The 25,440-nt window shown below is 43.8% G+C and overlaps 1 long non-coding RNA gene across 1 annotated transcript in view; it reads right to left on the bottom strand.

Annotated features, from left to right (window-relative positions):
- Window positions 1–744: 744 nt before the first annotated feature.
- Window positions 745–25,440, bottom strand: part of LOC141164562 (uncharacterized) — a 173,221-nt gene continuing 148,525 nt past the window's right edge. The window contains exons 2-3 of the long non-coding RNA XR_012250928.1: window positions 2,685–2,732; window positions 745–1,001 (exon numbers count right to left, since the gene is read on the bottom strand). This is a non-coding gene — a long non-coding RNA (uncharacterized lncRNA). The remainder of the gene's footprint in view (window positions 1,002–2,684; window positions 2,733–25,440) is intronic.

The following is a 25,440-nucleotide window of genomic DNA, read 5'->3' as shown; positions in this document are numbered from 1 at the left end:
CCTCCCGTTGGGGGTTATACTACCACAGCTGCACACACACCACCAGCCTCAGCGGACCATCCTGCAGCGGCGGCCCTTTGACCGCAAATCAACGGGTGGCGTAGTCGACACTAAGAACATCTGCAAGGACTGCCGCACACTGAGTTTGACACCCTGGGCACGGACCGGGTCACAGCCACTCGGAGACTACAACCCCCATCTGATCCGGCTCCGGGTATCCCTAACAACATGGCCCAGGGGGCGCGTCACTAGCTTTATTATATAAAGGACAGTAATACTCTAGACACCTTCTTGTATTATTACAGAAGCATTATTTTACTATTAAATGTAAACATTTTTAATATCTAGACTACAAATAAAGCAGATCTCTCTCCCTCTCTCCCAGCAGGAAGTCACAGCACAATCTGAAACACCACTGATCAGCGTCGCCCATGACTGCTGGATGGGATTCCTTGGAACAGTTACGGCTAGTTCTTACCTTCTATTCTCAAGGCTCGATATCTAGTGCGTCTCAGCTTTTTCCCAGAATTTGCATAAGCAACTTTTTCTTTATATCAAATAATTGATTAAAGCTGCATAAAACGACAATGTAATTGCCCCGCAAAAGAGAAAAAAAAAAGTGGCACAGTAAAACATGGTGGACAGGATAATGACTGTAATGCTGCAGAGTTTCATACCCTCTGTTAAATAATTTTCCTATGAGAAGCACAATCCTGCTGAGATTCGAGCAATGACTCCATAGATTCACGGCTCTATTTATAGTCATTAGTGGAAACCATTTGGCACAAGTTTCAAAATGATTCATGCAGGAAGTCATAAAAAAAGCAAACATGCTTAATTTTCAAGTCATTTCCCCTGTAAGACAATAGGAGTTTAGAGATTGATGCACAATAATAGCAGTTAACGCTAAACAAAATGGGGAGGGGTGCAAGGAACAACTTCCATGTTTTCTCCCGTAGATGCAGATCCTTCTCTGTACAGCTGCTTTTATGTATACAAAACTGTAAAAGTAGAAAGAAATGTTATTTAACCCTCCATGAGCATGGGATCCTCACATTTACAGAAGTGGTGTAGCAAGGGAAGAAGAGGACAGTAAGATAGCATCGAGGGTGGGAAGGGGTACGATTGCCCCCATCACCACTGTTTATTGGGGTGCAATAAAATTACATTGTGCAGTGCACATGATTCAATACGGTCTTCATTCATTATCTATTATTATCTAGAATTACTTTCTATAGACTTTATCTAATTCTAACTAGGGTTAGTGCTAGGGATTGATTTCGGGTTAGACTCGGGAGCTAGGGTTAGACTCGGGAGCCAGGGTTAGACCCGGGGGCCAGGGTTAGACCCGGGGGCCAGGGTTAGACTCGGGGGCCAGGGTTAGACTCGGGGGCCAGGGTTAGACTTGGGGCTAGGGATTGGGTTACGATTAGGTTTACAGCTAGGGTTAGTCTTACGGTTAGACTTCAGGTTAGAGTAATACAATTGTTACCTAAAAAAAAAAAAACATTAAAAAAATAAATGTATAACTTTTTATCTTGAAAATGTTAGACAAAAGCAGATGAAATCTAAGAAGTCAAAGCACAAACTATAATTATTTAAGTCTTTTCCTCAAATTACAATACATGTGCTTGGGGAATAAGGGGTTCAATATTGAGCTGGTGTAAGGGGCTCAGGGAGTGCTAAGAGTCCACAAGTTAGAGGGTGTGGGCAAAATACTTGCCTTGCCCCGAGTGCTGGAAACCCATTCTACAGGGGGCCACAGGGGCATTTGGCCTGGGTAGAAAATTTTTAATTGTGTAAAATTTAGCAGTGAAGGCCATTTTGATTGTTTTTGCCACTTTGAACTGTGCCAACATTATGCTGATACAGTTGGATCTTATGGCAGCACATGGAGCCATGGGCTGCCTGGCATACCACTCTCTGCTCTGTAGGCTGCAGTAGGTTTGCAGCCTATATCAGTGTCCCGACACAACGCAATGCCTGCCCACTTTGTGGGCAGTGGACTTTAACTTTTTTTTTTGTGGGGCATGGTACATAGGTGACCGACTGGCAGTGTCACTTTTTGAAGGGTCATTCACAAGCTATCATTTTTTATGGGGGCACTCAGGGGACATTATGACTGTGTGCATGGGCTCAAAACTAGAATGGTCCTGGCCACTAGCAACCCACACTATGCCATTCATATAGGGACAGACTTGCAGCTGTTATTGGGCCCTTGGATAAAGGGCCCAAGTAATGGTTGTTGTAGATATCAAAGAAGGGGATGGAGAATTGTCCCAAGAGTCTTGGAAAGAGAGTGATGAGTGGAGATTAAAACATAGAACTCATGATGCCCCTTCCAGATGAGTACGGCTCCCGGTGATCATAGATTTGTTGAAAACCCCCTTAAGATAAGAGTGTAATTTACATGATTGGAGTGATGTAAAAATTGTACGAGGGTAAGGAAATGCACAAATAAATGACCTCAGGCAGCTGACCAATAATGCTTTCCAAAAATGGTCATTCCGAATTCTTGGTCTCCTTGGAACCCAGCTAGGGGCTTCCTTTACAATAGAGATGGGTAGTTGAAGAAGAAATTTTTGTCAGCTGTTACTTCTTATTAAAAGGTTTGAAAATTACAGTCTGATAACCCCACTAGAATAATAAAAAAACAAAACAATGGAAACACTCCAGTAACTTACCATCGATTGGAGATAACCCCATTTCCAGTCTGGATAAGCTTCAAAGATCTGGAATAGAATATATAATGAACATTTTCAGTAAAAGTACAAAAAGGCAAATAATAAAAAAAAGTACCAATTACACTAAAAGTTCTTAAAAATCTATTAAACCTGTAAAAGTAAAGGCCCTCAAACTCAAGTTGGCTGAACACTCCAATATCGGCAAGATTGGTCGATGGTCTAATTTGTATATTTGTATGGGGGGGGGCCTCCAACTATCAAGAAAACATGTAAATCCAGCAAAGGGTCCAATAAAATATTCTTCTTTATTTAAAGTCCAATAAAATGCACAAATATTAATAACTGCAGACGCATTTCTGACTGATGTCATTATTCATGGCATACATGTTACTAACTGGGATCCCAAGTTTAAATATAGCATGCATTCTGGGGAAATCACATACCACACCCATTGTGCAACTGGGAAGGTTATTTAACCCCTATCTAGACAAACTTGTTTAAATGCCCATGCATGCAAATAAAAATAAAAAAAATCTGAGATATGCCTTCTGATTTTTAGCGGTCCTGTAGTGCAGACCACATATTGTAGGTCCGCTCCGAGGGGTGTAAATTTTTCACCATCGCTAGCTAACCTGTATATGTCCATATGGGAAGAATTGTTTCTGTATTCAAACCATGAGTTTTCCTCCCATATCAGGTGGTATGGTCGTTGCATAGACGACCTCCTCCTGATATGGGATGGTTCCATGGAGGAAGCAGTTCATTTTGTGTCATATATTAATTCTAACGATATGAACTTGAAATTTACGCATAATATGCATGACAAGGTTATTAATTTTTTAGACATTACATTGATTGGCCATAGTGCCAAAGGTATTCAAATACAGCCTTATAACAAAAATATAGACACAAGTATTACATTATTAGCGACGTCCTGTCATCCTGTACATGTAGTTAAAAATAAACCAGTAGGAGAACTAAATTAGGATCAAAAGGAATACAACAGACCCACTACAATGGAAACAGGAATAGGGACATGTGTGCAATAAACTAAAACAAAGACATTATCCCAATTGGATATTGCAGAGAGCAAAAATATAGTGGGGAATATAAATAGGGATAATATGTTACAGGATAAAATGGATTGCAATAATTTGGAAGGAATTAATTTTGGTACTAATTATAGTCTGGAATTTGCAGAGATTAAAAAAAAAAATCATTAAAAGAAACATAAAAAAATGAAATACTATTCTAAAAGCACCAGTTAATTTCATATCTAAAAGAGCCCCCACACTAGGAAATTTACTTTCTCCTACAATGTTTTCTTCACAGAAAACTAAGGCTATGTGCCCACAATGCAGAAATGCTGTTGATTTTTTCTGAATCTCCCTGGCAGGAAAAACGCTGGCGGATTGTACATGCGTTTTTCCCTCCAGGTAGAAGCGTTTGTCAAGCGTCTTTGCTTGCGGATTATCAAGCGCTTTCCAGGCGATTTTAGCATCACTTAAAAAAGTGCTTGACAACTTGGTCACACAATATAAATCCATGCAACCGGCACAGATTTATATAGTGTGGCCAAGTTAATAGTTAAAAAAAGAATAAAAATGGTAAAAAATAATAAAAAAAAACCATTATACTCACCTTCTGATGGCCCCCGGTCTTCTCTCCAGTGCGTCCGGTCTCTTGTACGGCTCACGGTGGTGTAAAAGGACCTTCCATGACGTCATTTAGTCATGTGATAGGTCACGCGACTGCTGCCGCCGGGCAGCCAGGAGACCGGGGGCCATCAGAAGGTGAGTATAATGTATATTTTTTATTTTACTTTTTTTTTTTTTTTTTAACAGTTACTATGGTACCCGGGTCTGGAGGAGAGTCTCCTCTTCTCCAGACCCGGGTACCATCTGCACATTGAATCGCTTAATATCCGCATGTGCACATATGTTCATATGGATATTATGCGATTCAATGCAAGTCAATGGCGGCAAATACGCTGCGTGTACGCAAAATTAATGGACATGCTGCGGATTTTTCCGCAATGTTAATTCGCAGCGGAAATTTGCGCAGCATGTGCATAGCACATGTGGATTATCATTGGGGACAATGGGGCACTTATTACCAAGCGTTTTTGCTGCGGAAACTCCGCGGCAAAAACGCTTGAAAAACGCATAGTGGGCACGCTGCTTAACAATCCTACATGGTTACGCAGCACAGGGTTCTATAAATGCGTCATAATAAATGCACATGTTGCAATTATGTGACAAAACCTAATAAATTTATTTCAGCCGCTACAAACAAAGAACATAATATTAAAACATGTATCAACTGCAATACTGCGTTCGTAGTATACCTTATTTCATGTACAAGCTGCAACCTACAATATGTGGGCTGCATTACAGGACCACTAAAAATCAGAACGAGAAGGAATATCTCAGATGCAAACAAACGAATATTAAAAGCTTCCTCCATGGAACCATCCCATATCAGGAGGAGGTCGTCTATGCAACGACCATACCACCTCATATGGGAGGAGAACTCATGGTTTGAATACAGAAACAATTCTTACCATCTGGACATATACTTATTACCATCTGGACATATACAGGTTAGCTAGCAATGGTGAAAAATTAGCACCCATTGGAGCGGACCTACAATATGTGGGTCTGCACTACAGGACCGCTAAAAATCAGAACGAGAAGGCATATCTCAGAATTTATTTTTTTTTGATCGCATGGCCATTTAAACAAGTTTGTCTAGATAGGGGTTAGATAACCTACGCAATTGCACAATTGGTGTGGTACATGTGATTTCCCCAGAATGCATGCTATATATAAACTTGGGATCCCAGTTAGTAACATGTATGCAATGAATAAGGACATCAGTCAGAAACGCGTCTGCGGTTATTAATATTTGTGTATTTTAATGGACTTTAAATAAAGGAGAATATTTTATTAGACCCTTTGCTGGATTTACATGTTTTCTTCATGGTGGAACCTTCAAAAACGACAAGATCGTCCATGCAATAGGGATGCATTTATCCATGAGTGAGCTGATTTTCTGTTGACCCTGATGGGTCTCACACTACTTTCTCGGCCTCCAACTATCCCCCCCGACACATGATGTTGGAGGAGAGAAGGATTCAGCATGAAGGATTTCCAATGACCAATCCTTTTGCTTCCTGGGAGATAAGCTGCCAACGAAGGAGTCTGGATGCGGCTGTCTCATAGAAAACAAAGGAGTCACGCATTCCATGTGTATGGGAAAGTCGGTAGAGACTGCTGTCGGGGGCTTAAGAAACCGTTCAACTAAGAGATCTATATTCAGAAAAAATTGCCACCAAGGACCCTTCTAGTGCTAGTGTTGACCACCACACTCCTTGTTGAGTAGATCTTCACACTCGTGCCTCAATGGTGGTATGTCTTCAAGGCTCAGTCTAGATTTCAGGAAAAAGTAAAACCTTGGCCAAAAGTAGATGTTGGAAATGTTCCCCCTGTTCAAGTAGGAAGGGCTTATATGCCCCGAATGTGGCAATCGAAATGTTGGTAAGTATGGCCTGGAATGTTTCACACTACCCATGAGCAATGGAAGTGAGCTGGAACCTTCTCGTACCCATGGGTCAATATATTTTTAAACTATTAATGTTTAAAAATATTATGACTGCCAATTGAGTCTCATGTAATATATTATTTGGGGGGGTTGACTTGTTTTTTTTTAGAATTTAAAAATAGATTTTTTATTTTTCCATTCATTACATGTTGATTTTCAAAAACAACCAACCACCCAAAACAGCCATTTTTTTTAATTTTTTTTATATTGTTCAAACAGAAACTTTCATTTCATAAAGGTTTTTGGTTTATTATTCTAGGACATGAGGGACTCTTCTGGTCATAACCATATTCAGTTATATAGGATGGTTACCTAGACCCTTTAAATAAGGCAAGTGAACACAAATAGAGACTGTCGCTAGGGAAACTTTACAGCTTTATCATCAAGTCAAGGTTTATATCGGTTTTGTGGCAGTATTTCTAAGAAGAAGAAGAAGATATATTAACAGTACCCGTTGTGGCAAAATGTGGAAGGAAGTTTTAGAGTTGGTAATGTTCTATTTAAAGGATGGACGGAGCTTCAAAAGTCACTTTTCAAATAGTCAAAGAAAGAGAAAATGGAAACTCAAAGTAATAAAAAAACTTTTCAAAAACAACCTAAAAACCATGGTTAAAAATTGAAAGTTTTAATTCTTTTGTTTGGGGTCTACGGGGTAACATTTTTCCTTGTGGAGAGTGACATGCTTGACATGCCAAGGTAAGGAGACTTATAGACCTTTGGAAAAGTAAATATGCAAATAGCCTCTTCAGAGGAGAAGAAGAAGACTTGAACTCTAGTGCCACCTAAGGGAACTAGCAATCATAAAAGTCAATATCAACCCTTAAATAAGCCTTGCCGCATGACTTAGGATAGAAGCCAAACTAGAATCTCAATTTGCAGAAACGTGTTTCGGGGTGTTGCCCCTCCTCAGTGCAAAGCATGAGATTTGATTTGGCTATATGTGAGGCCTCTGACTGCAGTCTATGGGACAACGTTTCTCCTTGTGGAAAGTGGAGATAAGTAGACTTAATTTCCCAGAGGAGCAATGCATGGCCTATAACTATGCAAATTACCTACTTCCAATAGGCGGCACTACAGCTCAAGTCCTTTTCCTCTCTGAAGAGGCAATGTCCATATTAACTTTCCCAGAGGTCAGGGATGCATTGCATGGCCTATAAGTCTCCATACACCAGAATGTCACTCTCTACAAGTAGAAACATTACCTCTTAGACCCCAGTAAGAGCATATTTGGGATGAGCAAAGATAGCAATTCTGGCATTGTTTTGTCAAAATGTACTTTTTTTTTTTACAGTAATCACCAGTTGGGAAAAATAATGATATAGTGTTTGATTTTAAGAAACCTGTATTTTTTCTAAATGAAACTATTTTTTTTATCCGGCGCACTGTGATTTGGGGAGGTGGGGGTTTTCCTTTTTTTTTTTTTTTTTTAAACACTTAAAAAACATGGTTTGTTTTTTTGCAATATTTATTTGTCCTCCAAGGGGATTTCAACATGCGATCATATGATTGCATTGGTGATACACTACACTACTGATATAGTGCAGTGCAGTACCATGTCCTTTCACTATAAGACTGCCAGGTAGCCTATTAGACCCAGTCGGAGGTGGGATCTGATAGACTGTAGTGTATGGCAGACCTGGAGGCTATTGTCAGGCCTAGAATTGCCAAATCAATCCATGGGCAGCATGGTGGCTCAGTGGTTAGCACTATAGCCTTGCAGCACTAGGTCCTGGGTTCAAATCCCACCAAGGACAACATCTGCAAGGAGTTTGTATTTTCTACATGTGTTTGCATGGGATTCCTCCAAGTATTCAGGTTTTCCTTCCACACTCCAAAGTCATAGGAAATCTAGATTGTGAGCCCCAATGGGGACAGTGATGATGATGTCTGTAAAGTGCTGCAGAAATTAATTGTGCTATATAAGTGAAAAATAAATAAATATAAATAAATTGAAACACGAGATCAAGAAGGAGTGCAGGTGTGCTGACAGAGGGAGCACTCTCCCTCTGTCAAACTCAAATGTGATGCTGTCACTATTGGCAGTGGCTTATGTAGGCTTAAACTGCTGGGATTGGTGAAAACACTGATCCTATCAATTACAGAAGGAGTTCGGATGTGTATATCAGTCAAGCTCCTGCAGCTGATTGCAACGGTACATAAGCTGAACTGTGCAATCAGCATGACGGATATATCCATTATGGAGCAAAGAGTAACATGTGCTCATGACAGATATATACGTCATATAGTGTTAGGAGGTTACAATCTACCTGGTCTTTTACACAAAATATTTGGCTTTCATCCCCCATAGGATAAAAAATGCATTCACATACCAGACAGTCCAGAAACTGCCCCTAGTCTCCTGCTCTGCAACTTGCCATCCAGAGAGCACCCAGTCTTTATCATTGGGTGGTTCCTCTTCATCAGCATTCTGCTAGCACAATAGGAGCTAGAACTTCCTTACCCTCACTTCACAGCAAGCATTGCTTCTGCCATTGTCAAATGAATTGCTTGGACTGAAAGCTTCCCTCTCTGTTATGTCTTTATGCAGTTTGACAGATAAGAGATCAGTAGTAGGGAGACAAAAACTTCCTATAGAGAGGCAAAGACCCACCCCAACTACCTGTAGAAAGGCAAAGACCAGCCCCCACTTCCTGTTGAGAGACAAAGACCTGCCCTCACTTCCTATAGTGTGACATAGACTCGCCCCCACTTCCTGAAGAGGAGCAAAGACCTGCCCTAACTTCCTGTTGGTTAATATAGACCCACCTTTACTTCCTGCTGAAAGATATAGACCCACCCTCACTTCCTATAGAGAGACAAATACTTGATCCCACTTCCTGTAGAGGGGGAAAGACCTGCCCTAACTTGCTGTTGGGAGATATAGACCTGCCTTCACTTCCTGCTGAAAGATATAAACAAGGGGATTGAGGCTGTGTGCCCACATAGCGTTTTTCAAGCGTTTATGCTGTGGAATTTCCGCAGCGAAAACGCTTGTGAAACGCTAGGTAATCCGCACCCCATGGTCCCCAAGGGGATTCCGCATGTTCTATGCACATGCTGCGGATTTTTCCGCAGCGTTTATGCAGCGTACAAAAATCCGCAGCATGTCATTTAATTTTGCAGAAGCGCAGCGGAATGGCCGCCATTGACTTGCATTGAAACGCATAGAAACCGCGACTGTACATTTGTACAAGCGGCTTCTATGCGTCTCTATGTGCAGATGGTACCCAGTTCTGGAGGAAAGGAGACTCTCATCCAGACCTGGGTACCACTGTACCTGTAAAAAAAGAATAAAATAACAAATAAAGTTTATATTCACCTGTCCGGCGGCTTCTCTCTGAATGCCGGCATCGCTTGAGGACCTGCGGTGACGTCACAGTCATGTGACCGCAGGCCCTTCACCGCTCTGTCTCGCGATATGCCGGCAGCCGGGAACCAGACAGGAACGAGCGCTGCAGCCACGCCGGGACATCGGGGGTGAGTATAGCTTTATTTGACCTAGTTGTCAAGCACTTTCCAAGTGATGCTATCGCCTGGAAAGCGCTTGTCAATCTGCATGCGGAAACGCATGTGGATCCGCATTTATTCTGCAGGAAAAACGCATGTACAATCTGCATGCGTTTTTTCTGCCAGGGAGATGCAGAAATGCTGCAGAAATTTTCTGCTTCATTTCTGCATCGTGGGCACATAGCCTGAGGGAGATTTGTAAGGATGCACAGTAGCTCCTCAGGATGCGACTGTCTCCTTCAGTGGCTGGACACGCCCCCCCTGCTGAAAGCTATAGACCCAACCTCACTTCCTATAGAGAGACAAAGACTTGACCCCACTGTAGAGGGGCAAAGACCTGCCCTCACTTCCCGTTGAGAAATGTAGACACACCCTGACTTACTATAGAAAGACAAAGACTTGATCCCACTTCCTGTAGAGGGGCATAGACCGCTCCTCACTTTCTGTTGAAAGACCCACCCCCACTTCCTGTTGAGAGACATAGACCCACCCTCACTTCCTATAGAGTGACAAAGACTCACTTTGCCCCACTTCCTGAAGAGGGGCAAAGACCCGCTGTAACTTCCGGTTGGGAGATATAGACCCGACTTCATTTCCTGTTGAATGATATAGACCCGCGCTCACTTCCTAAAGAGACAAAGACTTGACCCCACTTCCTGTAGAGGGGCATAGACCCACCCTCACTTTCTGTTGAGAGAATGACCCGCTCTCACTTCCTGTTGACAGACAGAGTCCCGCCCTCACTTCCTGTTGATAGGCCGAGACCCGCCCCCACTTCCTTTAAGGGAACTCTACTGCTAGAAAAGGTTTACACTTAACAGCAGGCAGGGGGCAGAAAGTTTCAGAGATGGGAGTCACCTAGTGGCTGTCACTTTGGAGTTATTTTTCTGGGGTTAGACAACACAATTTGTAAATAAAGTGATTTGCAGAGTGTCTATTTGTCACATTATCTATCAAATGAGATCAAGATATTTGAAAGTTCAAAGGCTATTTAACACTTGCTGCCAGGTTCCCTTATAGTTTACAGCTGATTACTGGGATTCTCAACAGCGGGTGAACAAAAGTGGACAATCCCTTTAACTTTATCAGTATGTATACCTTTATATGTTATCTGTATTACATGAATGCATTATTGACCACCAAAGCTTTTATTCTGTCTCCAGTCTCCACAACAGAGAGATATAATAAATTTCAAAGTGAGAGTTTGAATTTCTTCTGGTAGTGGGACGTGTTGTAACTCCACATTGCACATATTAGTATCCACATGTAATGACTACACCCAGCTTTTATTTCCTAATACACGTAGCATAACATGCTAAATATTCCATGCCAACTATGTACACAAACAAAGAAATGGGCACAGCTACAGAAAGCCGGTCTACAGCAAAGTGAAGTCTCAGATACATGAAATCTACATCCATGTTGCATTCTTTGTATGATAAGAGGTGGTCCACTAGACAGAAACACTAAGAAAACTATAAAAAAGGGGTTGTCCAGTTTCTAAACCCCATTTCATATACTCTCATTTTGAAATGTTCCTCTGTTCAGGATCCTCATATCTTGGTTAGGGTGTTGAGCAGCTACAAAGAGCGTCACTCGCTCTGGAGGACCCGTCTGGTCCTCTATTACATAGACAACCCATTTTCCCTGTAATGGCGCTGCAGGGATAATGAACACCTACTGCCAGACTTCCCCACAGATTACAGCTAATTGGTTGGTCATTGGTCCCATCGAGGGCTTTACTTGGTATTGGAACCATCTAAGAAGTAGCAGTTGTCCAAAGTGGAGAACTCTTAAGATCCAGTACTTCTACAAACTTGGTTTTCAAGAGTAAAAAAACTCTATAGAGCTACATCCCTCCTCTAAAAACAACGGATAGACACTAAAATGGAGAGAAACCACCGTAGACTGCTACCATAGAAAGTTCTCAAATCACAGACAGGTAGGAAACTTTTTCAAATCTGGTTGGAAAGGTGACTGAACCAAGATGGTCCTCACATGGGCCTGTTATTGGGCATGACAAATGCTCATTGGTTCGTCATAAGCCGGAGGCCACAAGATTAGATTTCACGTCCTTCTAGCATTCAGGTTTGTTTCCTGTGTGTTTCGTCCTACACATCTCACACTATTGCGTTAGATCAGGGGTCTCAAACACGCAGTCCTAGGGGCCAATGACGTTCGTGATTTGATTTCAGTCCAAGGATGCACATTCAATTGAAATGTATCACGGCACAGACACCAGCTCTCTGTGCCGCAATACCAATACCAGCCACTGGCCAATCAGAGGCCGGCAGCTGACGTCGGCAGGCCGGCGCGGGCAGCGTGTGATGTCACTGCCAGGCGCCGCCCAGCCTGTGGTGGAGAACAAAACAGGAAGCTGTTCGCCGAGAGAGTGGAGGTCAGGTGAGAAGGATTTTTTTTTTTTTTAATGTGAACCGCGGCAGAATTGGGAAAATTACTACAAGATGGGGACCAGGATGGGATATTGCTACAATATTGGGACCAGGATGGGACATTACTACCACACAGGGACCAGGATGGGACATTACTACAATATAGGGACCAGAATGGGCACATTACCACAGGATGGGGACCAGGATGGGCACATTACTACAATATAGGGACCAGGAATGGGACATTACTACAGGATGGAGACCAGGAATGGGACATTACTACAGGATGGGGACCAGGAATGGGACATTACTACAGGATGGGGACCAGGATGGGACATTACTATAGGATGGGGACGAGGATGGGACATTACTACAGGATGGGGACCAGCATGGGCCATTACTACAAGATAGGGTCCAGGAATGGGACATTACTACAGGATGGGGACCAGGATGGGACATTACTACAATATAGGGACCAGGATGGGACATTACTACAATATAGGGACCAGGATGGGACATTACTACAGGATGGGGACCAGGATGGGCACATTACTATAGGATGGGACATTACAACAATATAGGGACCAGAATGGGCGCATTACTACAATATAGGGACCAGGATGGGACATTACAAGCTGGGGACCAGGATGGGCACATTGCTACAATATAGGGAACAGGATGGGACATTACAAGCTGGGGACTAGGACGGGCACATTACTACAAGGTAGGGACCAGGATGGCACACTACTACAAGGTAGGGACCAGGATGGCACACTACTACAAGATAGGGGCCAGGATGGCACATTACTACAGGATGGGGACCAGGATGGGACATTACTAAAAGATAGGGATATTAATACAATATGAGAACCAAGATGCGGGGTACTACTACAAGATGGGGACATTACAACAAGATGGGGAAACTACTACAAGATGGGGACATTACTACAAGATGGGGAAACTACTACAAGATGAGGACATTACTATAATATGTTGGTCAAGATTACTATATGGTGCTAATTCTAAGAAAGAAATACTGTATGTGGCCTATTACGGGACACAAAAAGGCAATTAAAATTGTAAAAATGTAAAAAAAAAACAATCAAAATAAGGTATGAAAATTTGGACACTAAAAATGCTGTTTCATAAACTAAAGTAAACAAAAAAAGTGCATGTTTTTTATTGCTGAACCCACAATGACCCAAGCTATAAAATTATACCATAGCCCATACAATGAATGCCATTTAAAAGAATAAAATATAAAACCAGTCAAAAATGTTCAGATAATGAACAAAAGGTGTATAGAAAAAACACTATGGTGTAGCATCGGCGTCTCTGCCCCCTGACAGGCAGAGACGCCGTCCCCCTTACCGCCGCGCTCCTGGCCCGGCGTCTTCCGGCTCTCCTGCGGCTGCTGGCGCGCGCAGCTTCCCAGGCACTGTGCTTAGGGCGCGCGTACGGAGGACTTCTCATATGAAAGGCACCTCCTCCAAAATGGAGGTGCCCGTGCAAGGTTGTAGCTCTGTGTTCTAAACTCTGCTTTAGCCTTCAGGTCCCGCTGCTAGCCTGACTACCAGTCGAGTCCGCCAGCCTGACTACTTGTCTTCGCCAGCCAAGTACACTCTCCAGCCTGATGGTCTGCCTACAGTCCAAACGCGCCAGTCTGTCTATGGGCCAGGCTTGCCTGCCTACCCGGAGAACGTACCAGTTACCTGCCGTGCCTACCAGCCAGCCTACCTGGAGGCTCCTGCCAGTTACCCGTGGTGTCTGCCAGTCCGTCTACCCGGATCACCCGTCTGCCTGCCTGCTGTGCTCATCTGTTGTACCGGTCAGTCCCTGCCTTCTGACCCGTGGGAGTCACCTGCTCTCATACAAGGACTGGCCCAGAGTAGCACCTGGTCCCTCTGCTCGGTCCTTCCCTGGTTCATGGAGTCGATTGAACCACCATGCCACCTTGGTCAGTCCGAGTTGATACCTAGTTACGCCCCTCTGGTCCCTCCTTGCACCGCAGCACAGAGGTTCCACCACCCGGATCCGTAACATATCGTATCACAAAAATGTCATCCTAAAAGAATGCGGCCTTTCAAATTCACATTTTTTCTATGTGCGGCCCATATACTCAGCAGAGTTTGAGACCCCTGCTTTAGATGGTATTATTAAAATACAGACAGAAAACCTGAAAATTACTCCAAAAACATTGATTGGTCAATAGGCTTTGGAAGAAATGAAGGATGTTTGGGTAGGTAGACGAATCCAATGTCAACAATGGTGGTTGGCATGATCATCTCAGTATCCAGTGTTCTCCACTTTTCTTAGACAAAATGGCCCAATATTTTCCACTTGCTCCATCCTAAAAAAACTGACATGACCTTCTGATTGTTCCCTGATAATTTTTTTTAACAGCTGATTAAAAAAAAATCAGAGCCCTACGTAGATGTATACAGCGTATGGGAAAGAAGGATGTACCTAACATGCTCTAGAGGATCGACCAATTGTGTGCTAGAATATGGAGCTAACCTGCACTAGAGGATGGAACAAAAGCGAGCTAGATGTTGAACAAAATATGCGCTAGAAGATGGACCAAACGTGTGTTAGAGGATGAAACTAACATGTGCTAGAGGATGGGCCTGCCCTACACTAGAGGATGGACCTAACACATGCTAGAGGATGGACCTAACCAGCGCTAGAGGATGGACCTAACCAGCGCTAGAGGATGGACCTAACCAGCGCTAGAGGATGGACCTAACCAGCGCTAGGGGATGGACCTAACCAGCACTAGAGGATGGACCTAACCAGCACTAGAGCATGGACCTAACCAGCACTAGAGGATGGACTTAACCAGCACTGTGTTAGAGGATGCACCTAACATGTGCTAGAGGATGGGCTTGACCTGAACTAAAGGATGGACCAAACATGAGCTAGAGGATGGACCTATGCCGCGCTAGAGGATGGGCCTAACCTCTGCTAGAGGATGGCCCTAACATACGCTAGAGCATGAAACCAAACACGAGATAGAGGATGGACCAAACATACTCTAGAGGATGCACCTAATGTGGGCTAGAGAATGGACCAATTGTGCATTAGAGGATGGACCTACTGCGCTACAAGATGGGCCTAACCTGCACTAGAGCATGGATCAAACATGAGCTAGAGGATGGACCTATCCTGCGCTAGAGGATCGGCCTAACCTTTGCAGGATGGACCTAATCTGCATTAGAGGATGGACCAAATGTGCAGTAGAGGATGGAACTAGCCTGCTCCAGGCTGATGCCTCATGGGTGACATTGCAAGAGCGTGGTCATGCTGGTGCTATAGGGACTGTGAAAAATGCAATACAATTAACCAGTTAATTATCTATGCAGTTGTTTATACCCCTGCTTTTAGAATTATCTAAGGCAGATATTATTTAAGGTTTAAGTGTCTATGAGAAGTGAGCTTGGCACATCTTCAACGCCCAACTTCATCCTCATCTTGCTGTTCCGAAGATAAGGACATAGGGGAATGTGAGAAGGATGCGACTTTTGTTGTGAAATGTCTCCGAGAGCTTGTCGGAACTTTCTTGCCGACGAATACATGGAGATTTGATTGAGATTATATTTTCAGATGACTTCAAACATTTCCCATCTGGATCAGCTGTCTACAGCTGCTCTCCTGGCTGAGAGGGTGGGAGGAAGAGGATGATGGTGATCCTTAGAAATGTCACTTCCTAGTATCCTTGTCTGACCTTGATAGAATCTTATGACTGCTGGATACAATTTGAAGAGGTTCTCTGCCTAAGTTGATTTTTTCCTTCCCCATTGTCTAGGTTTGAGCAGAACAGTTGAATCAGTTGAGCCAAAATGGTTGTGAGGGATACAATGCCAAACAACTACATCCTTTTAGGGTTGTCCGGTAACACATCCATTGCAATCAAGTTGATCTCAGATTATTCAGGTCTTCAGTTAAGGTCAAATTGACGATGTGAGCAGAAAATGGTCTTGGGAAGATTTATCTCAATCTATAAGGAATTTCCATTTCCAAGTGAGAAAACGACATCAATGGTGTCAATTGGGAACTCAACAGATGTCCGGAAGGAAGAGGCTACCAAGTTCAATACTAGTCAAATATCCAAGGTCATGTGATTTTTCTGAAAAGGGTTCCAGGATTAGAAAAACATGATTACTTTCTTCCAAAGTCAGTGCCACACCCATCCATGAGTTGTGTCTGGTATTGTAGAGTCGGTCTATCGGTCACATCAGTAATTTGTGGTAGCTGGACTAGAGCCCTGTGAACCACCTTCTACCTCCTGGCATCTGTGGCTTTACTTTTAATTAGCTGGCCTGGTGCAACGTAACAAGTGCGTAATGCCAGGCCAATTAATAAAAAAAGAGCTGTAGATATTGCCTGGTAAGAGACGGTTCTCCGAGCTCCAGGCCAACACCCAAAGTTTACTGACATGGCCAAGGAACCAGGTCCATTGCACCAACTCTATAATGCCAGAATTGATTCGCAACAACTCTACTACTTAGCAAAGGTGACCGAGGTGCAATACCACACATGAACTGTGACCAGGTGTGGAGCTGTTTTTGGAAGAATAAAAACTAATGTTATTCTGATCTCAGTCAACCTCTTTAACTTGAATAAAGCCACATTGTTCTGCATTATTGTAGACGTATTATTTTACAGAATTCTTCTATCTTTACGGGAGTCTTCAGAACTTCTTGTAGCCGAATAAAAACTTTAGCACCTTTTATGTCAATTTGGTATCAAATAAACAAAAATCACCAAAAAAAAATCACAATCAAAAGGGATGTTTCCTCCTCAATAAACCCACATAAAAAAAACAATTCTTAGAAACAGTAGAGAAGTTTCCACGAACAGGATGGAGATGAATTTTATACCTGGAGATCTGTACGTGCTCAATAATTTCGAGAATGCGCTACCCAACTGTCCTTAATATTGCGTCTATTGTTTTATGAAAAAAAAATAAAAATTCCCTTAAGGTCATACATTTTACATAACTGCCACCCAAACCCATCAATTAAACTTGAGCTGGACATGCAAGAGTTCTGAAAAAGGGAGAGTGGAGTAAGGCACGGCCTTACACCTCCGAAAGTATATTTACGTTCTTAAGAACCAATGGATTGGCCATATTGAAACTCAATGGCCTAATCCATGGTTGGATAGTCAGAACAGCTCCATACACATTAATGGTTAGCCAATCCCACCACAATTGGTTAGTTTGGACAACCAAACAAGGGTCTAGCTGGACCCAAGAACATTGAAGAACTAAAGTCGAATTTGGGAACATAATAGAGGTAATGAGTAGAGTTCAAAAGATCAATCTGTGTGTCCCCAGTCCATGGTCCAGGTCTGTAGTCTCTGGCCTTTGCAGGGGCTGCACAAATTTCCTTGCTCCAGGGGATCCCAGATTTGGCTGATAATGAGCCGAGCTGGCAAGAAGTCACGTATGCTCGCAAATGATTTTGCACCAGGCTGGTGAATCAAATGCCATGTCAGGAAACCTGGAAGCTCAGGAAATTTGTGCAGCTCCTGTCCATGATCAGATACTTCTGACGTGGACCATGAACCAGGGTTGTGCAAAATGATCTGCTCATCTCTAGTAATGAACATATCGTCACGGGTGTGTCGGAGGTGACAAAGTTGCCCTGCAGTGGCCTGTAGGAGATCTCCACGTTTGGCATTGCAGACCGCTTCCTAGATAGGAGGTTGTCTTTAGGACCCAGCGACTACCTCCCTCTGGCCTGGGTGTATATATACCTGGTCTCTCTAGGTGGGCGTCGCCGGTTATACTCATTCCTTCTTGGAGCTTGGCTGAAGTAGCGTCCTCTTTGGAGTCTTGAGGCCGTGTGCCCTTTTGGAGTTTCTTCTAAAGCCAAGTAGTAATTCCCCTGTGTTGCCTTCCCGTTTTGTATTTAGAGTGGTAGTGGAGGTTGACTAGGGCTCATCTCCATCCACCCCCTGTTGTAGCCTTACGCCAGGGATAGTAGGGCAAGGCACATAATCGGCGACAGCTGCAGAGGCTGTATAGGGATGGTAGGGGAAGACAGGGTGACGCTAGTCCAGTTTAGGAGGACACCACTTCCCCTTTTCCTAGTGTCTGGGCTCCCTTTACTCCCCCCCCCACCCTGTATTGCATTCACACCTGGCGTGACACATATATTTTGTGAACTGGGTTGAATCATTGGCATAAAAAAAACCCTGACAATGCAAAAACTATTTTTTTTCGTGCTTAGAAAATTTTCCAATCACATCTTAGGAAAGGAAAAGGACAGGAACTCTAGTGCCACCTGTCCTAAAAGTCAATATAGACCCTTTAAAAGGGTCTTGCCACATGACTTAGGATAAGAAGTCAAACCATAAGATGTTGTATACGTGTGTGTAGCATCGGCGTCTCTGCCCCGTTCTAGGCAGAGACGCCGTCCCTCTCACCTCCCCGCTCCTGGCGCGGCGTCCTCCAGCGCTTCTCTCCCCGCTGCTTCCGGCACGCGCTCCTTCCCCGGCAGTGTGCTTAGGGCGCGCGCGCGCTCCCCCTCTCTTAAAGGGACCGCGCGCGCCGTCCTAAGGAGTCCCCGGCCAATTGCCGGAGGACCTCCCATATAAAAGGCACCTCCTCCAAAATGGAGGTGCCCGAGCAATGTTGTAGCACTGTTCACTACTCTGCTTCAGCCCTCAGGTCCCGTTGCCAGTTACCTGCCAGATACCTGCCAGATTCCTGCCAGTCTGCTGTCTAATTCCTGCCTGATATCCTGCTACCTGCCTGCTAGCCTGAGGTCCGACGGTCTGCCTTCCAACTTCTGTCAGTCTGTCTAATGACCAGCCTGCCCGCTCACCTGGGAGCGCACATCTTCTACCTGCCTGCTTGCCTGAGGTCCGACGGTCTGCCTTCCAACTCCTGTCAGTCTGTCTAAGGACCAGCTTGCCCCCTCACCTGGGAGCGCTCATCTGCTGCCTGTCTGCTAGCCTACCAGGAGGCTCTGCCGTCACGTGCTGTGACCACCCGCCTGTCCAGAGACTTCTGCCCGCTCACCTGGGAGCACTCATCTGCTACCTGTCTGTTGGTCTTCCTGGAGGCTCCGCTGTCACATGCTGTGACCACCCGATTATCCAGAGACTCTCGCCTGCTCACCTGGGAGCTCACGTCTATCATCTGCCGCCACAGGTCGTACCAATCCTTTACCCAGAGACTGCCCCGGTCACTTGCCGTGACCTCCTGCCCGTTCATCCAGAGACTGCCCCGGTCACTTGCCGTGACCTCCTGCCCGTTCATCCAGAGACTGCCCCGGTCACTTGCCGTGACCTCCTGCCCGTTCATTCAGAGACTGTCCCAGTCACCTGCTGTGACTGCCTGCCCGTCTACCCTGGTCGCCACCCGCTCCCTTACAAGGACCGCCCCCTTGTATAGTAGCTCAGAGGTTCCGCCTCCCAGACCCGTTACAGTGTGCTTCAGGGTGTTTGCCACTCATCAGTGCAAAGCAGAAGTTTTGGTTTTGCTGGGTGAAAGGACTTTGACGGGGTCTAAGAGGTAAGATTTCTTCTTATGGAGAGCACCAAGTCTGCATAGGGAGACTTATAGGCAATGCAATGATCCCATGGAAATCTAAATTTGTAAGCAGACTCTACAGAGAGGAATAGGATAGGAACCCTAGTGCTACTTAATATAATTAGCAATTTTAAAAGTCAATATCAACCTTTTAAATTTTCAAGGGGAGCATTGCTTGGCCTATAAGTCTCTATATGCCTATTTGGTGCTCTCCACAAGGAGAAACTTTACCTCTTTGAAGTAGACAGATGAATAAGTTGGTTCCCCAGGAATGGACTCTATAAAGCTCAGAATGCTAAAGTGATTCTACGATGAGTTTAAGAATTTGTTCTGGATATGGTACTATGATCCACCGAATATTTCCTTTTGGTAAGAAAAATTAATTAACATGTATTCCGATACCCTGCCAGAAATGAAATATTTGCTCTTCATCAGACCCACCAGACTGGACTGGTCCCTTAGAGTACCACAGTGGTCTAAATGTTCTGCAGAAGAACAAAGTTTGGAGCCAACTGTGCACACTAGAGTAGAAGACCTCCCAAATTACGAGAAATTATGCTTACGGGGACAGATGTTGAATTTCAACGCCTTATCCTTTTGTTCTCTTCAGTGAGATGTTAGACATGTCTGATGTCTCATAACTTCATTCTCCCCATTGAGAACATATGCTTAATGAAGATAAGTGTGCCTGTTTATGGGGAGTCGGAAGAGACAGCTATCGACCAAACAAGTCTTCAGTTGATAGTTAGCAAAGGTGTATGGATCTTAAGGAAGCCAACAATGGGAAAGTCCTTAAACAATGGTACAAACATATGCGAATTTCTACTTAGCACACAATGAGAAAAACTCAATTAGGGAGTGTGAAGAATTCTGAAATTAGTAATACAATAGGAAACAATGTTTTTCCTTTTAAAATCGACCTCTGGGCATTTTTCTTCAGTCCCATTATCCTGTTTACCCGGAGGGAGAACAGGATATTTACTTTGCACATAATTACACATCCTCTTCTAAATTTGCCCTTGCCTGGGCTCCACTGATCTTTGGCTATCTGATATCATGGTGACCACCACTGATCTTTGAATTGCAGTGGTGGTCATCTTAGTAGCTCAGCCTTCGTTCATGATGGGTATATTTCCTTACGAGAACCATTATGGACAACTTTATAAATGGCAAGAATCCTGTTCCTATAAAATTGTAATCTATTTTCCTAAGTAAAAGCCAAAAATGTAGATGTTAGTTACTTAATCAATCAGTGAGCTCATGTAGACCAATGGCATGGCAGCTCTATAAGGGGCAGTCCAAGTGACATCAGCGCCATAGCCAGTGCCAGGCACAGGAAGCTGCGGCTGAGACTCGCCAATGGACCCGGGGTCTGAGAGGGGACAACCTCTTTATCTTCCAACATTACAAAGAGTGGGTGACACATCCATCTTCATACTACTGTAGAGATCCAGTGTTGTCACCGGGAATACAGGAAAAGGGTGGTGTCACCTATGGATACTATCACCAGTGAATTTGGTTACAGTGGAAGAACATGTCCATCAAGCCCAATCCTCAAATGACGGTTTCCTTCCGATTCACATTTTTCTTTAAGGGAACAAGTCAGCAGGTTTTACCTCTATAAACCTACCATCCTACCACCATTTGCAACCTTAAAAAAGTAGTTAAAAAACAATCCACCGCCAAGTGTCAAGTGTCGGCTGGTCGTTTCCAGATCCTCTTAGTGTCTTGGTCAATCTTGGTCAAGGGGACATCCGACCACATAAATTTTAAATAAATAAAAGTCACTAAAATGGTGTAAAATCAGAAAAGTGATACTCGACTAATCCCCCTCTTCTCAGATTCCAAAGTTTTCCACAGTTCCTGCCAGTCTTTCAGACGTTTTACTGCTTCATCAAGAGAGACTTCTCACAACTGCAGTCAATCACTGGGCCACGGGAGCGATCTGTTGGTCATGGATGCAGAAAGCGACTAGCTGCAGTGGTCACAAGGTAGCAGGAAGTACAACAGTAGAGAGAGTAGAAGGAGATCCCAGAAGAGTTGGAAAGGACGTGGCAGGGGATAGGTGAGTATTGTTCCTTTTATACCGAACTGGGTGGATGCCATACTTGACAACATGTCTGACTTTACCAGGACAATCTTGAGATCCTGACTTTAACAGAGGCCGATCTCATCTAAATCATGCTCAAAAGTAGGAATTTTGAGTGCTTTTTTGGGGGAAAGTGAGTACTTAAATGCCCTGATTTTTATATAATGAATGTAGATGCATATGAGCTGTCAGGGTGCCACCAATCAAACATTACAGTATATTAAAGAGGTCTTGTCACCAGGTTAAAAGTAAATTTGTGGTCTTCTTTTATTCCTGCTGATCCCCTGAGTATTCTGCCGTTTGTTTTTTATAAATCCGCCATACGGTTCCAAAGATATGGGCCTTTTTATTTTAAAGGGGGAGTGGCTCAAAGGGTAATTATGCAGAGCAGCCTATAGACACGCCCCTGAGGATCCTGTTAGTATAAAAATACCCTTATCTCTGGTACCGTAAAGAGGATTTATAAAAATAAAAAAAATGCATACTCAGGGGAGCATAGGGAATAACATAAGAACAAAAACTGGACACTTGAGTTGGTGACAGGTTCTCTTTAAATCTAAGCAACGATGCAACTGCATAACACAGCACTGAAAAGAATAATCTCCAAAATTATGTTATACCTAACCAAACTCTTCTAGGAAATTACAGGGGGTTTTCAGCATTGAGACTTTGAAATGAACTGTATTTTCCGCTCCTCTAAACTCCACATACATTTCTCCTGCTTTCCGCCACTTATGTGTTTGTATGCATGCACTGTACAGGCAGGGCTGCCCTTCCATACATGCGGTGGAGCAGCTCCAGGAAGATGACATAATCTGATCTGTCTGTGAACAAAAATGAAAGGAAAATTAATTCCTTTCACATTTTTTGCGCTCTAATATGGGAAGAGACGCGGCTTTGTGCAGCCTTTAGTTATGCAATGATGTCATGATCGCCCTCTAGTGGTCCACAGCAGAAAAACACACTGCTAAAAATACTGGTTGCTATACTATGTACAATAAGCAATCAAAAGCGTAAAAGAAAAATCCATGACAGCCCCTCATGCAACCTCCTGCTGTCGCTTTACCCGGACACCAGTAAGAAATATCACTGCACCCGTAAGGTACTATGCATTATTATTTAGCTGTGGAAGGGTCTAAAAAACATGCTGCTTTATTCCAACTGTTAAAATTAGAAAGCAAATTTGTGGATCAGGGGAATTCTAAAAGGTTTTATAATACAAATAAATCAGCACCGCCAACCCGGGAGAAAATAAATGGGAAGAGACATAACAGGAGGACAAAGAAGGGAAGCATGCCATGATGCAGAAGGAAGTAGAGCAAAGCCAAAAGTCAAGACCTAACTTTCCATTTGAAATTTGCTGCATTTATACAGTCTACAATCCAGTGTCATAAATAGAGTCATATGTGCCCCGCTGCAAAATTTGTACTGGGGACCCCACCAGCATGTTGGTCAGATCTATGGGCTCCTGTAATAATGTCCTCCATCCTGGACCCTATGCTGTAATAATGTCCCCCATCCTGGGCCCCTACCTGTAATAATATCCTCACAATGGCTCCTTCCTGTTGTAATGTCCCCCATCCTGTAATAATGCACCCCATTTTGTAATAATGTGCCGTATCCTGGGCCCCTTCCTGTTATAATATACTCCATCCTGTAATGTTCCTCATCATGGCTCCTTCCTGTTGTAATGTCCCCCATCCTGGGCCCCTACCTGTAATAATGTCCTCCATCTTTGGCCACTTCCTGTAATGTCCTCCATCCTGTAATAATGCCTCCATCTTGTAATAATGTCCCCTATCCTGCCTCATTCCTGTTACAATAGCCCCCATCCTAGGCCCCTTCCTGTAATAATATCCTCACAAAGGCTCCTTCCTGTTGTAATGTCCCCCATCCTGTAATAATGCACCCCATCCTGTAATAATGCCCCCCCCAACTTGTAATAATGTCCCCTATCCTGGCTCCTTCCTGTTACAATAGCCCCAATCCTGGGCCCCTTCCTGTAAGAATGTCCTCCATCCTGTAATAATGCCCCCCATCCTAGGCTCCTTCCTGTAATAATGTCCTCACCATGGCTCCTTCCTGTTGTAATGTCCCCCATCCTATAATAATGCATCCTATTTTGTAATAATGTCCCCTATCCTGGCTCCTTCCTGTTACAATAGCCCTCATTCTGGGCCCCTTCCTGCAATAATGTCCTCCATCCTGGGACCTTTATGTAATAATGCCCCCCATGCTGTAATAATGCCCCCCAACTTGTAATAATGTCCCCTATCCTGCCTCCTTCCAGTTACAATAGCCCCCATCCTAGACCCCTTCCTGTAATAATGTCCTCACAATGGCTCCTTCCTGTTGCAATGTCCCCCATCCTGTAATAATGCACCCCATCCTGTAATAATGCCCCCCCAACTTGTAATAATGTCCCCTATCCTGGCTCCTTCCTGTTACAATAGCCCCAATCCTGGGCCCCTTCCTGTAAGAATGTCCTCCATCCTGTAATAATGCCCCCCATCCTAGGCCCCTTCCTGTAATAATGTCCTCACCATGGCTCCTTCCTGTTGTAATGTCCCCCATCCTATAATAATGCATCCTATTTTGGAATAATGTCCCCTATCCTGGCTCCTTCCTGTTACAATAGCCCCAATCCTGGGCCCCTTCCTGTAAGAATGTCCTCCATCCTGGGACCTTTATGTAATAATGTTCTCTTTCTTGGCACTTTCCTCAAACATATTTAAATTTTGTAATAATGTCACCTATCCTGGGCCCTTTCCTGTAATAATGTCCTCCATCCTGTAATAATGTTCCTCATCATTGCTCCTTCCTGTTGTAGAGTCCCCCATCCTGGGCCCTTTCCTGTGATAATGTCCTCCATCCTGTAATAATGCCCCCGATCTTGTAATAATGTCTCCTATCCTGGCTCCTTCCTGTTACAATATCCCCCATCCTGGGCCCTTTATGTAATAATGTTCCCTCTCCTGGCATTTTCCTCAAACACTGCAGGGCAGCGCATTGCAGCGATGTAATGTGCCACCCGCGATGGGCATGCCGATGTCAGTTGCTAGCTTCTGGTAAGCCAACGGCCATTATAGCTATTGTAGCGTAGGGAGTGGGTGGATCTCTGCGTCGTAATACATTTAAGCTGAATGTGCGTTTAAGGATGAACATTTAGCCGACAACGGGGTTGTCATCAGCAGGCCCTCTAACTTGATGGACCTGGTCTGCGATAGATATCAAGGAGAGAGGATAAATAGAAAGATAGATGATAGTTAGGATACACATTAGACTTAAAGAGGTATTCCCATCTCCAAGATTCTATCTCAATACATAGTAGGTGTAATAATACTAGTAATATTAGAAAATACCTCCAATTAGGAATGTAGTATAGTTCTTCTGAATAGCCATGTCGCTTACCCCATGTGCAGGGCATTGCAGTAGCTTAGATATCCATGGTTACTACCACTAACAGCTGTCACTATATGAGTGGTTGTAACCTCGAATACCTAAGCTACTGCAATGTCCTGCACATGGGGTAAGCGACATAGTGAATCAGAAGAACTATACTACATTACTAATTGGAGGTATTTGCTAATATTATTACACCTACAACATATTGGGATAGGA

Source organism: Phyllobates terribilis, unplaced genomic scaffold (genome assembly GCF_046119375.1).
Source record: "Phyllobates terribilis strain yellow unplaced genomic scaffold, ASM4611937v1 Scaffold_10__3_contigs__length_209671492, whole genome shotgun sequence".
Classification (NCBI taxonomy): Eukaryota; Metazoa; Chordata; class Amphibia; order Anura; family Dendrobatidae; genus Phyllobates; species Phyllobates terribilis.
This window is presented reverse-complemented; position numbering and strand designations above follow the sequence as displayed.